The 12,803-nt window shown below is 35.5% G+C and overlaps 1 protein-coding gene and 1 long non-coding RNA gene across 15 annotated transcripts in view; one reads left to right on the top strand and one right to left on the bottom strand.

The window, feature by feature from the left end:
* The window catches only part of LOC145720928 (uncharacterized), a 288,979-nt gene extending 286,355 nt beyond the window's left edge, over positions 1 to 2,624 (top strand). The window contains exon 5 of the long non-coding RNA XR_014144271.1: positions 1,831 to 2,624. This is a non-coding gene — a long non-coding RNA (uncharacterized LOC145720928). The remainder of the gene's footprint in view (positions 1 to 1,830) is intronic.
* The window catches only part of RALYL (RALY RNA binding protein like), a 658,970-nt gene that overhangs the window by 82,414 nt on the left and 563,753 nt on the right, over positions 1 to 12,803 (bottom strand). The gene's annotated exons all lie outside the window — the stretch shown is intronic.

Below are 12,803 nucleotides of genomic sequence, written 5' to 3'. Positions count from 1 at the left end.
TCAAATAAATAAATAAATCTTTTTAAAAAAAGAATGTTTAGACCATTATGATTGCTATGTTGGGTTAGCCCTTTCTGCCAATAAATTGATATTGATATTTATTGCCTCTCAGTCCTAAATCCATTTCCCCAGCCCCCCATCCCCCCTACCCTACTGGAGGAAAACCAGAAGGCAAAGAAGAGGAAGCAGCTTCTTTTTCCAGGTTCTCATATACATTTCTTCTTGCTCATCTGGCACTGCTATCAGCAGGATATGGGAGAGCCAGTGATGCTCACTGGTACCCCAGCAGGACGGTGCCTACCCATTATCCCTAGTCCACCAACACCCCAACAAACTTCTCTGCCATCCAGTAGGCTGCAGTCACACCCTCTCCTACGGGAGTATGAATCTCAGCCTCAGAGAGAGAGGCTCTTCATTTATTCCTTCCTTGGATACTGTCCCTCAGCCACAGAGATAGTAGTTGTTCTCTACATTTTCTATTCTGATATTCTTTTGTAGTCTTTTTTTACCCTTTTGAGGTAGTTAACCATGTATTTTACTAGTTAATAATTCCTCATATTAAATTTTCACTGTTAAAATGACTGGTGTGGTTTCCATCTTCTGTCTCCTGATTAGGCCTTGCCTGAGACAATCCTGTTTAGGCATTCTTTGACCAAATGTGACATACAGTCAAAGGGTACAGGTTGTCCTTTTATAGATAAACCCTTTTCTTAGTTTGTATAGTTGATAGTTTTATTATTATAATTTTTATCTTATTGGATTACAATAATTTTTCTAAAATTTTCCTTCAAGACTAAATATATCAACTGCACATATTCTTCATGGTCGAGTCTAGCTTTAAAAAAATGTTTGAGAGTGATGTCAAAAGGGATAATAACAATAATAACAACAATGTTAATAATTCTAATAATTATATTTATTGAATGGTTAGCATTTATCACTGTTCTAACTGCTTTGCATCCGTCAGATCATTTAATTGTCTTAAAAGTCCTATGAGTTAGTGTTAATATTATCCCGATTGTATAAATGAGAGAACCAAAGCAATGATATGATTAATTAGAGTCCAGAGTATAAATCGCATTGTCTGTGGCTTACCAGATATTGGTTAAGAAATATTAGGTATTTTGCCAATTACTACCACTACCATAAGGCTAGTGAAATCTTAGTGGGCATTAACTAAAGTGAAGGGTTTTTAAAAAGAAGATAATAATTCCACTGGACTCTCACTTTTGAGACATCCCCGGAAACAGTTGTGTATTTCAGTAAAGTTTCACAAGGATATTAACCAACCGGAATGCATACAAATGAAAGAAATCAGGATGGCAAGAAATCTCAAAAATGACTGTATGAAAAAGTTTGAATTAAATAAGGTTGTTTGGTCTAGAGAAGAAAGCCTTTGGGAAAGGAGGTAAGTAACTGTTTAAATATTTGAAAGGTTGTCTAGTGGAAGAGGCATTGAATTTATTCACTGTAGTTCCAGAAGGCAAAACAAGTCTTAAAGAGTAGTAATTACAAGGAAAAATGTTACTGCTAAATATAACAAAGAAATAGAGTAACAAGTTCCAAATATCTTGAGTGTCTGGTAGTTTTGGAAAGAAAATAGAATCATAAAAAGAAAAATACCGTGACAAAACACTGTATGATCTAGTAAAACACAGTGTAACAGATACATGTGCTTCAAGAAGAGCCTGAAAATCATTTGTTAGGGATTTTGTAGAGAAGAGAATTGATGCATTACATAGTTCTGGGATATCTTCCAAGTTGAAATTTCATGATTTTATTAAATAAAATTACTTCATTAAAATGTAACATTTAATTCTTCACCTACAGGTTTTGGGAACATGGTGACCTGAATCTGGCTCCTTTTCTGTTGAGCACCAGTTCTGGTCTCTTTGACTCTCCTCAATCAAACTGATGCAGAATTAAAGAAGAAATCAAAATTAGACTTTCATATTATCTAGAAAGAAATAAAAAGAATGCTTCTTCCAAAACCTATGGGACATAGTAGGAACTTAACTCAGAAAAAGGTATGGCTTAAATGTGTTCATTGTTGAAGACTGAAGATGAAAAAAGAAAGGAATGCAGTCTTAATCTTATTAGAAAAAGAGCAACATAATAGGCCAAAATAGACTAGGGAGAGGAAACTAATGTCAGGTTCAAGTCTGAAAAATCTATCAGCATACTCTGGCACAAAAACAAATGAAAGGAGAAAAACTATGATTGTCATCAGTAGACGCTAAAGAGGTATTTGATAAAATTAAGAGGCAATCCTTATAATATATTCTAAATAAATACTTAAATAGATAAGTGCCAAGACCAAGAAGGAATATTGAATGATTCTTCCACTCCTTATTGACTTAGTTTGCACTCTGTCAATTACTACCTTCATGTATAAACATGGCTAATTGTTGTAGCCTGTATTTTATTCTCACTGAATTGCCAATTCTTATCCCCAAGTGACACATTTGTAGAAGAGATTGTCTCCTTCAAAATTTTGTTTATAATATTCTCACCTCTAGATAAACTCTAGAAATATTGTGAAATTTTCCCCACCAGTACCATTTTTCCCATAGTCTTTTTCAACAAATCATTTTGTCCCCTTCAAGAACTTTTCAGTTAAGGAACATGACTAAATAGTTGTTAAACATTTTTTTTTTTTTTAATTTTTTTTTTTTGAAGATTTTATTTATTTATTCATGAGAGAGAGAGAGAGAGAGAGAAGCAGGCTCCCAAGGAGCAGGGAGCCCGATGCGGGACTCGATCCCAGGACCCTGGGATCACGACCTGAGCCGAAGGCAGAGGCTTAACCATCTGAGCCACCCAGGCGCCCAGTTGTTAAACATATTTTTATAAATTAAGTTGATCTTTATGATGCTGGAGTCCAGAATCAAAACAAGATTAGTAGCTATATTTATAAAATTCTGTCTGGGTTTGTTACGTGGTAAAACATATTTTCTCTTGATGTCTTTCTGTTACTTTCACAAATGAAAGATGATGTAGCTGAACACAGGATTCTTGCTACGATCTTTTCCCTCAAAAATATCTGTTATTGTCTTGTCAGTGGTACATATCAGAGAGAAAACTGAGTCCAACTTTAGTTTTTCTCTTAAAGTTAGCTTTTCTTTTCTTTTTGGCATGGATACCAATAGCTTTCTTTACATTTCAAATTGTAAAAATCTCATTTAAAGAAGTCAATGAATTATATTTTATCTTTCATTGTTGACTCTTCCATGTTCTGTAAAATTGTTCTCTGTGGCAATACCTATTATTTACAGATTAAACTCTATGAACTTTCATCCATTTCTTTTTCCTTGTTTTTATTTTGCCACTTTCCTCTATTTTACTCAGGGGATGTTTATCAAGTTTTTTCCTAAAATCACTTACTGGGTTTTTTTCCCCAGTAGGTATCAAATGTGCCATTTACTTCTTCATTTGAGGCATTATATTTAATCTGGGGTTTAGTTAAAGAATCAACTGCTATTTTCTAGATTAGTCTCTTCTTATTACAACCTACATATGTTTTTTAGAGGCACTTTCCTTCTGAACATTATTGAACTAAGTTAACAGACATTTTCTTTAATATTCTTCAGTTTCTAGAATTAAATCTTTTGTTGTTGTTTTTAAGTTGAGATAAAATTGGCATATAACATTGTATCAGTTTTAGGCATACAGAACAATGATTTGATATTTTGTGAAATGATTACCAAAATAAGTTTAGTTAACATCTATCACCACACATAATTACAAAATTGTTTTTCTTTGTGATGAGAACTTTTAAAATCTACTCTCTTAGCAACTTTCAAATATACAATACAGTATGATTAATTATAATCACTATGCTGTACATTACATTCCTGGGATTTACTTATCTTATACCTGGAAGTGTGTGCCTTTCAACCATGGATTCATTTTGAACAGAATTAAATCTTACAGAGGAATGAGTTCTCTGTGAGCCCTCACAATATTGCTGGGCTTATTTGTAATGAAGAATTTTTCACAAGCTTCCATGCTTTTTTCTCATTAGTTCTTTTCTGTTTTAAGTCAATATTCAGTGTTTAGGTTATTATGACTACATAAACTTTACTTACAGTTGAGCAATATACTACGATTACATTTCCTTCTTGTACAAATTTACTTGGCTTTTATAATGGCTTCATTTTTTTCATTCTTAATGGAGATCTCCAATGTCCTGCTATAACCCAGATGGGTCCTCTCTGGGTCTGCTACAAAGTGACCATCCTGGTACTTCTCTTCACCAGTGACTTGGGGACCTTTTTTTCCTTGTGTTAGACCCTTTTATTATTTATTTATTTATTTATTTATTTATTTATTTATTTATTTACTCAATGATTTTGGTGAAACAAGCATCAGTAGATTTCTTAGAAAGGATTTGTTAAGCCTTAGATTTCTGAAAATACAGTTGATTCTTTTTATTTGAGGATTCTGTATTTATGAATTTGCTAAGATTACCTGTAACTCCCAAATCAATACTTGCAGCGCTTTCGTGGTCACTCACAGACAAGCACAGAGTGGCAAAAAATTTGAGTTGCTGAGGCAGCACATTCCCAACTGAGACTGAGGTGACTTTGTTCAGATCTGACACTGCAAATAAGTATACTTTTCATGGTCTACTTAGTGTTGCATTTTTTTTTTTTGCATTCTTGTGCTTTTCATTGGTGATTTTTCTGTTTTGCAATGGCCCCTAAACAGAGTGCTGAGGTGCAGCTCAGTGTTCCCAAGCACAAAAGGCTGTGATGTGCCTTAGGGAGAAAATACATGTGTTACATGAGCTTCCTTCAGGCAAGCATTATAGTGCTGTTGGTCATGAATTCAATGTTAATGCATCAACAATATATATGAAATAAACTGTCTTTACACAGAAACACACACTAAGCAGGGTTATGTATTAGTTGGTTAACAAAAATATTGTGACCAGACGCTTACGGGAACCTAATCCTATATTTCCCCTAGGACCAGTGGTTCAGTATTTGCTAATGCAGTGGCTGCAGTGACTTGATAGAGTAGAACTACCCCAAAAATACAAGAATGGAGTGGATCTTTTCCTATCTTCATGCTTGACTGATAATGTGTTTGGTAGGACTGACAGTCTGGTTGGATATCACTTTCTCTCAGAATTTGGAGGGCATTATTGCATTGTCTGCAAGTTCCTAATGTTGAGAAATGTGATGTCATTCTGATTCTGAGTTTTTGTATGTGGCCTTTATTCCTCTACTCGAAGGCTGAAGTTCTTCTTTTTTTAAAGATTTTATTTATTTATTTGAGAGAGAGAGAGCGCGAGCGCATGAGCAGGGGGAGGGGCAGAGAGAGAGGGAGAAGCAGGTTTCCCGCTGAGCAGGAAGCTCAATGCAGGGCTCGATCCCAGGACCCCAGGATCATGACCTGAGCCAAAGGCAGATGCTTAACTGACTGAGCCACCCAGGTGCCCGGTTTCAGGTCTTGTTATCTGTAGTAATTAATCTGCCTAAGTGTGGATCATCTTTCATTCACTGTGCTGAGAATCCTCCTATGGCAAACTTACATGTTGCAGTTTTAGGACACTTTCTTTCATTACTTATTTGATAATGTCCTTGGTTTTCTGTCTGTGAAACAATTATTACTAGATATCGATCTCTGGGAGTAAGCCTCAAATTATTTTAAATCCTTTCTTTACTATTTTCCATCTCTGTCTTTGTGATCCTTTAAGTTTGAATTCTAAACTTTCATTGAGTTTTTCATTTCTGTTTTGCTTTTAATTTCTAAGAATTTTTTTTCTTTTCCATATGTTCCTTTTTAATAATACACTTTTTATATAGATCTATTTTCCTATCTTTAGGGATATTAATTATTGGTTTTTAAGAGGGCTTTTAGGGTTTTTTGCTTGCTTGTTTAGATTAGTTTTATACTCCTTATACTTCCTCGACTGTGGAGTTCTGGTTTTCTCTGTTTTTTTTTCTTTCATGTTAGAGTATTTTCTCAAATATCTGGTGATCCTTTGCTGGTAGGTCATAATTCAGAGCACGGCACTAAAAACCTGACTGGAAGTAGTGTGTGTGTGTTGCGTGCACACATTTGCAGGGCTTGTTGACCAGAGGGTCTCACTGGGGTGTGATGGGGCAGGGTTTTAAGGGTTTACTGGGACTGTAAAATGTCAGTATCTCCAGATTTTCTGGGATGGTCAGTTTTCTGAGATGATAAACTGCTAAGTCTTTGTTGAAGAGAAATCTCATTCTGGTTTAATGTTGAAAAATAATGGTATTGTAGGGTTGCCCTAATTTTTCCATGGGCCATTAAGATAGTGGCAGGATTTTTTTTTCCCCAACTGTGATGAGTTGGGTTGGAGTGTTAGGAATTAATGTGATTTTTCGCACTCAGCAAACATTTCACATATACTAACTTTCCTCCTCATGGTGGAATCTCTTGCAAAGCAAAGGGAGTAGCTGAAGACCAGACACGAGGACATAAGCTCCTTCTTGAAGGCATGTCTTTTTTTTTTTTATGAAGAAACAGGAAGAGAAACAGAAAAAGGAGGAGAAGGGGGGAGGCAGAAATGGGGGGAGGAAGTAAGAGAAGTAGGAGATTGGGAAGGGGGAGAGGAGGAGAGAGGAGAAGGCAAAGGAAGGGGGGAGAGGGAGAGGAGAGAAAAGAGGAGGCAGGAGAGGGGAAAAGGGTGAAGGGAGCTGAAGAAACCTTGAACACGAGGTCTTTCAGTCTCCTGTTATGCGGTTACTGGTTAATTTGCCAGTTATGTCATTCAGTGTCACTTCTAAGATACCTTTGGTGCAGCCAAATGATACTGCTAGTTATCTCCACAATAGAAACTAAACCTGCCCGACTGTGTCCCACCGTGACTTTTCATTTATAACCCGTCTTTCAAGAATTATCAAATAATGCCTCATATCACAAGTATCTGCTTATTTTTATTTTATCTTCTTTAGCAGATTAGAGTTGCCAAGCCATGTCTTGTATTAGGCACCAGTTTCTTTGTTTTTATCCTCTTCATGAGATGATAAGGTCCTTAAAGGCAAAGACTTAGTCTTGTCCACAACTTCTCAATTACTGTAGTGAAGGACCAGCTTTTTATTTGAAAAATTTCTCATTCATCACAGACTGATAATTTCATAAAATACCAAATCGTACACTTAGATGTCAAAGTGGCATAAAAATGCAATCAAAGTTTCTAAATGCTTTTACTTCCTTTTTGTATTTCAGTAGTCACCCTGGTAAAAAACAGTTCACGGACTGGCACTGTTTTAGTGAATCCACTATGAGACACTGCTCTCATCTACCTTTGCACCTTCCTTTGTGCCTAGCAATATGATTCGAGAAGAGTTTTTACTGAGTATATTAGTTCTCATCCAAATATAATTAAATTGATATTCAGAAATAAAGATAAAAATCCTGGATCTTGATTAGAATGAAATGGCATCATAATATACGCTTCTTGTTTTTAACACTTGGTTTGTACTTTGAAGGTTTAAATGTTAAGCAATTAGCAATGTCCTCAAAAATAATGTGAATTGCAGAATTTTTTTGAATATATTCAACACTTAAGTCTAAATCATTTGGTGCCAGCCTTCATCTGCCATTGTCAAAAGTAAAGTTTTACTTTACTAAGTTCTCCAACAGTGATAATTTGGTGTTGTGATCTTTGTAATATGGAAGGAAAGCTCAATATTCAATCACAGTCAGAGCAAACTATTCCTGTCTAGTAGGCTGGTTTTCAAACAGCAGCGACATTGTTATCATATGATATTTTGCACACACACTTAGAGTGCCCTTCGAATAATGAATTGATGCACTTAATGAAATTAGACAGCTGTTCATTGTACAAAGGGCAGTGATGCTATCAAATTTTTTCTCATGAGCTTCAAGCTAAAAACTGGTAACTGAAGAAAATTACGAATGAATGCTTTGATTTATTGGGAAGCCTCCTAATCTTTGACTTGGTGGTCTGATGTGGGAATCTGGAGGAGTCAGCATGCCATGGGCCTACTGAAATTAATGTTGATAATCAAAGGCCCAGGATTAAGGAACACATTTTAAAAATAACTTCTTTAGAGAGCCTCACTTTTTAAAAGGCTTTCAAGATTTTTAGTATCCAATTGGGCTATAACATACCCTTCATTGAAATACCACTTGCACGATATGATAATTTAACAAGATCTGGGAGAAATGTCTCATCAAGTGTTTCATCTTTTTTATGCTTTTCATTGAAGCTAAGAGGAAGTTATAGTCAAGGGTTGTCTACTATTGGGTTAAACCAGAGGCACTGTTATGTTATTTTGAAGTTTAACGTGGCCTGCAGGTTCTAATGGTAAATTTTGAATGTGATCTAATTAAAATTTCACCAAAGAAATAATGTTTCTAAAAACATGAAACATTTGAGGGTTGGTTTTTCATTTTAATATCTACTTTAGTTGGCATGCCAAAATATAGCTCCTCAATGCATTTTTTCCCCCCGATAAGCTCCTAAAGCGTAAGCGATGCCTGGTTTTTGCTAATATTTGGTAGCTATCAATTATACTGTGAAAACTGATTTGTTCTGCAGAGTTAAGTAGGGAATCTTTTGAATCAAAAGTATTCTGTACTTTGAAAAATGTCATTAAAAGTGTTGAAAAGGTCACATTTTGAGATTGATGAAAAAAAGATCAGTCATTCTTGGCTGGATGAACAGAAATTAATTGGGACATGAGGCTTTAAAACTTTTGCCAGCACTTTCATAATGCAAATCTGGGATTCACACTGCCTCTGGAAGCAATAGATAACTTTTTATGTACATTATTATTTTTCCTGAATAATTCAAGTTATTATGTGGATGTTCATTATGATTCAGATAAATATGAAACTCAGAAGACAGAATGAAGTGTCAGTGTGAATGAAACTGACAGCTCTTTAAGCAAAAGCCAGAGGCTGGACTCCATTTCCAAATGACTGCCAATATGCTGTGTGTCTTTATGGAGCTTACCTCACATCTCTGTGTCTTAGTTTTCCAGTATTAAAATAATTATAAGAATATCTATTTTCTATATATGAGAACCAGTGTAGATTCATTGAACAATAGAAAATAAAGGCTAATCAAAACTTTGAATCCTTTAAGAAGGGCTAATACTGCCAAGAAATTATTTAGGTAAGCAACTATAATTCCACTGGAAAGCCCATTTTAGGGATATTTAAAAATAGAAAAAAGAAGTGTTTTTTTTTTTTTTAAAGATTTATTTATTTATTTGAGAGCGAGAAAGAGAGCAAAGGCAGGAGGCGTAGGGGGAGAGGAGAGAGAGTCCCAAGCATACTCCATGCTGAGTGCGGAGCCCTACACAGGGCCTGATCTTACGACCCTGAGATCACGACCTGAGCTGAAACCAAGAGTCTGATGCTTAACTGACTAAGCCACCCAGGCACCCTGGAAAAAGAGTTTATTATCTTCAAGTAAAGTTAATTAGTTTTCTTTCCTTGGAGATGGGTTGATTTTAACTGAGAGAAAATCAAGCACTTTCTTTATTCTGAACATTTATTTCTAGTGGGTGTTGTCAGAACAGATTTTAAAAGTATATGAAACTGAGATCTTGTTCCCAACTGAATCAACACTCTTCATGTAGTAGTTCTACATATGATATCTAAATAATCTGAGCCACCATTTCTATTTTATTCATATACACATCCAATACACATATCTTTTATTGGTCAGACTATATGCTCATTCTTTCCAATGTAGCTTGACATTTTAAAAACTCACGTTCCTCAAAAACAGTGCTGGTATTAAGGAAACAGTGGTACTTGTGTAAGTTAATATACCTTTCAGAGCTTTGTTTTAAATTTGATTCCATAACATCATATAAGATTAGTTCTTCTCATGAGTGAGATTTTATGTATGACGAGTTTAGTTATCGATTTTCTTTTTTTTTTCTTTTCTTTTTTTTTTTTTTAGTTATCGATTTTCTTATGTATGGGTATTTGATGTCTGCAAATTAGTTTGGCTAATTTAAAATTGTATAATATGAAGTGATCATAAATCCTTTGTAGATTTTAAAGAACTTCTCATTAGACTTGCCTTTTTAGAATAATTAAGTGGTGAGGATTGCTATGACTAAGAGTTTAGAGGATATGGTAAGATTATTTAGCCAATATTATTTAAGTCACAATTTTAACAGCATTTTTATCTTAAATACACATATAACCTGTATGACATCAGGTTTATTATTGGGTTGAATGTATTTAATGGTTGAATCTCTCTCTCTTTATATATATATATACATATCTCAAATGATAGATTGACTTTTAAATACCTTAATTTATTATGATCAAAGATCTCATCCAAATTTTGGGGGGGGAGGTTGCCTAGGATATATAATAATACCAATTCTCAAAGTAAAACTGATATGAACTGTGACATTTGGCTTAATGTGACACTTTATTATATGAATGAATTAGACTGTAGTGAAAGTGCTGATAACACTCTTTTGAAATATCATCAGCTATAAAGTCCTGCACCACTGCTTTCTTTATAAGCAGAACTTAAATAAATCTATTTAATGGTCCTATGTATTTTCTTCCCTCTAAGTAACACTATACTCCTGCCTACTATAATCTGCTATTACTTTCTTTTCCCTGAGGAGAACATTTCACTGAAGAAATAAAAGTCGTTTTAGTCACCATGAGTCTCTCTGCTTCCTAAGACATTTTCAAATGGTAAGGACTGAGGAAGACTGTTTTTGATGACTCTATTCTATTTTATTATTGGAGAGTAATGAATTCTTGCTCCTTAAAAATGCGTTCTGGAACCTCTGCATTCAAGACACCACTGTCAATATATATATAGTACAGAAGAGTGGCATTGACAGGTGCAGAAATAAATAATGGGTTTAAGCTTCCAAATGTTTTTACACATTTCCCTGAGTGGCAGGTTGATAAATTAAAATTACAGTTGTAGCATCAGGCCTGAGAGCACAACTGCTTTAGATTACAAAAATAGCACCGTGGAAACTTTGTGTACTCTCCAGAGAAGCAGCCTGGAGGGCCTTGGGAAAAAATGAAACAAGTGCAGTTGCTAAAGGAATCGTTAATTTTGTGGTAGCACTGTCTCAGTCTAAACAAATAAAAAGAATAGATTTTTAGAAGAGGAAAATTGGCTTTACCCCCTTAGCCCCTTTTCCCTGGAGACTCAAAGAAAATTGCAGCCACACCATCAAGAGATAGGCATTGCGTTGGCCATGAGTGGCCTCCAGATGTCAGATGGGTGTATTTAAGAGCTCAGGGACAGTTTCCTGTTAACCTTCCCCTAGTTTTGATGCTACACCTGGATTTTAGCTTGTCATCCTCTCACCATGATCCCACAAATTTCAGCTGAGCAACCCCTAAGAAGACATCACTCCATCACTCACTGATTCTAATATTCTCAAAAAATGTTATTTTCATCAGGCATTTCCTTCCCATTGTTTTTTTCCTTACAGATCTTAGTAAATTAAAATTGTATATATTTAAGGTGCACAACACGACTTTTTGATATACATACACACTGTGAAATGATTGCCTTAATGAAAGCTAATTAACATATCTGTCCCCTCACATAGTTACCTTTTTCTTAATGAGAACACTTCAGATCGCCTTTTTAAAACAAATTTTAAGTATACATTATAGTATTATTAACTATAGTCATCATGTTCTGATTCCCAGAACTTACTCATTCTGCATAACCGAAACATTGCCTCCCTAATTCGCCCACTCCCTGGCAACAACCATTCTATGCCCTGTTTCTGAATTCTGCTAGTTTAGCTTCCACCCATAAGTAAGATCAGGAAGTATTTGTCTTTCTGTGTCTGGCCTCTGACTTATTTCACTTAGCATAATGTCCTCCAGGTTCATCCATGCTGTTACAAATGGCAGGATTTCCTTCTTTTTAAAGACTGGACAAAATTCTATTATAAAGCACTAAATAATATTTCATATATATATAACATTTTCTCTATCCACTCCTCTGTTAATGGACATTTAGGTTGTCTTGGCTATGGTAAATAATGAGACTATGAACATGGGGACACAGGTATCTTTTCCAGTTAGTGTTTTCATTTCCTCTGGATAAATACTCAGAAGTGGAATTGCTGAATTATATGGTAGTTCTATTTTTATTTTTTGAAGGAACCGCCACACTGTTTTCTGTAGTAGCTGCACCAATTTACATTCTCCCCAACAGTGCACAAGGGTCCCCTTATCTCCACATCCTCACCAGCATTTATTAGCTTTGATCTTTTTGATAATAGCCGTTGTAACAGGTATGAGGTGATTTCATTCTGCTAAAGTCAGGAGTCTTTTCAAGTCCTGCCTGGACTATTGCAGCAGCTTTCTAAATGGCTGTACTATGACCTCACTTTGGATAACATCACTCTTCAGGTAAAAACAAAATAGACAAGCAAACATACAACATTCAATGACTCCACTGTATCCACAGAATGAAAAGGAAGCTCATCTTCTTCCCTCTCTCAATCTTGTATTGAATTCTTAACCTCACCTTGAGGATTAACTCAGGTCCTACCTTTTGTCTAGAAAAATTTCCTGACGATCGGGCCATTTTCTTCAACTTCTCAGTTCTTAAATTAAGCTAAACTCTTTTTTTTTTTTTTTTTTTTAAGATTTTATTTATTTATTTGACAGAGAAAGACACAGCGAGAGAGGGAACACAAACGGGGAGTGGGAGAGGGAGAAGCAGACTCCCTGCCGAGCAGGGAGCCCGATGCGGGACTCGATCCCGGGACTCCAGGATCATGACCTGAGCCGAAGGCAGTCGCTTAACCAACTGAGCCACCCAGGCG

This window comes from Leptonychotes weddellii, chromosome 4 (assembly GCF_054177405.1).
Source record: "Leptonychotes weddellii isolate Sample4059 chromosome 4, ASM5417740v2, whole genome shotgun sequence".
In the NCBI taxonomy this organism is placed as follows: domain Eukaryota; kingdom Metazoa; phylum Chordata; class Mammalia; order Carnivora; family Phocidae; genus Leptonychotes; species Leptonychotes weddellii.
Note: the sequence above shows the minus strand (reverse complement) of the source record. Positions and strands in the feature narration are given on the sequence as shown.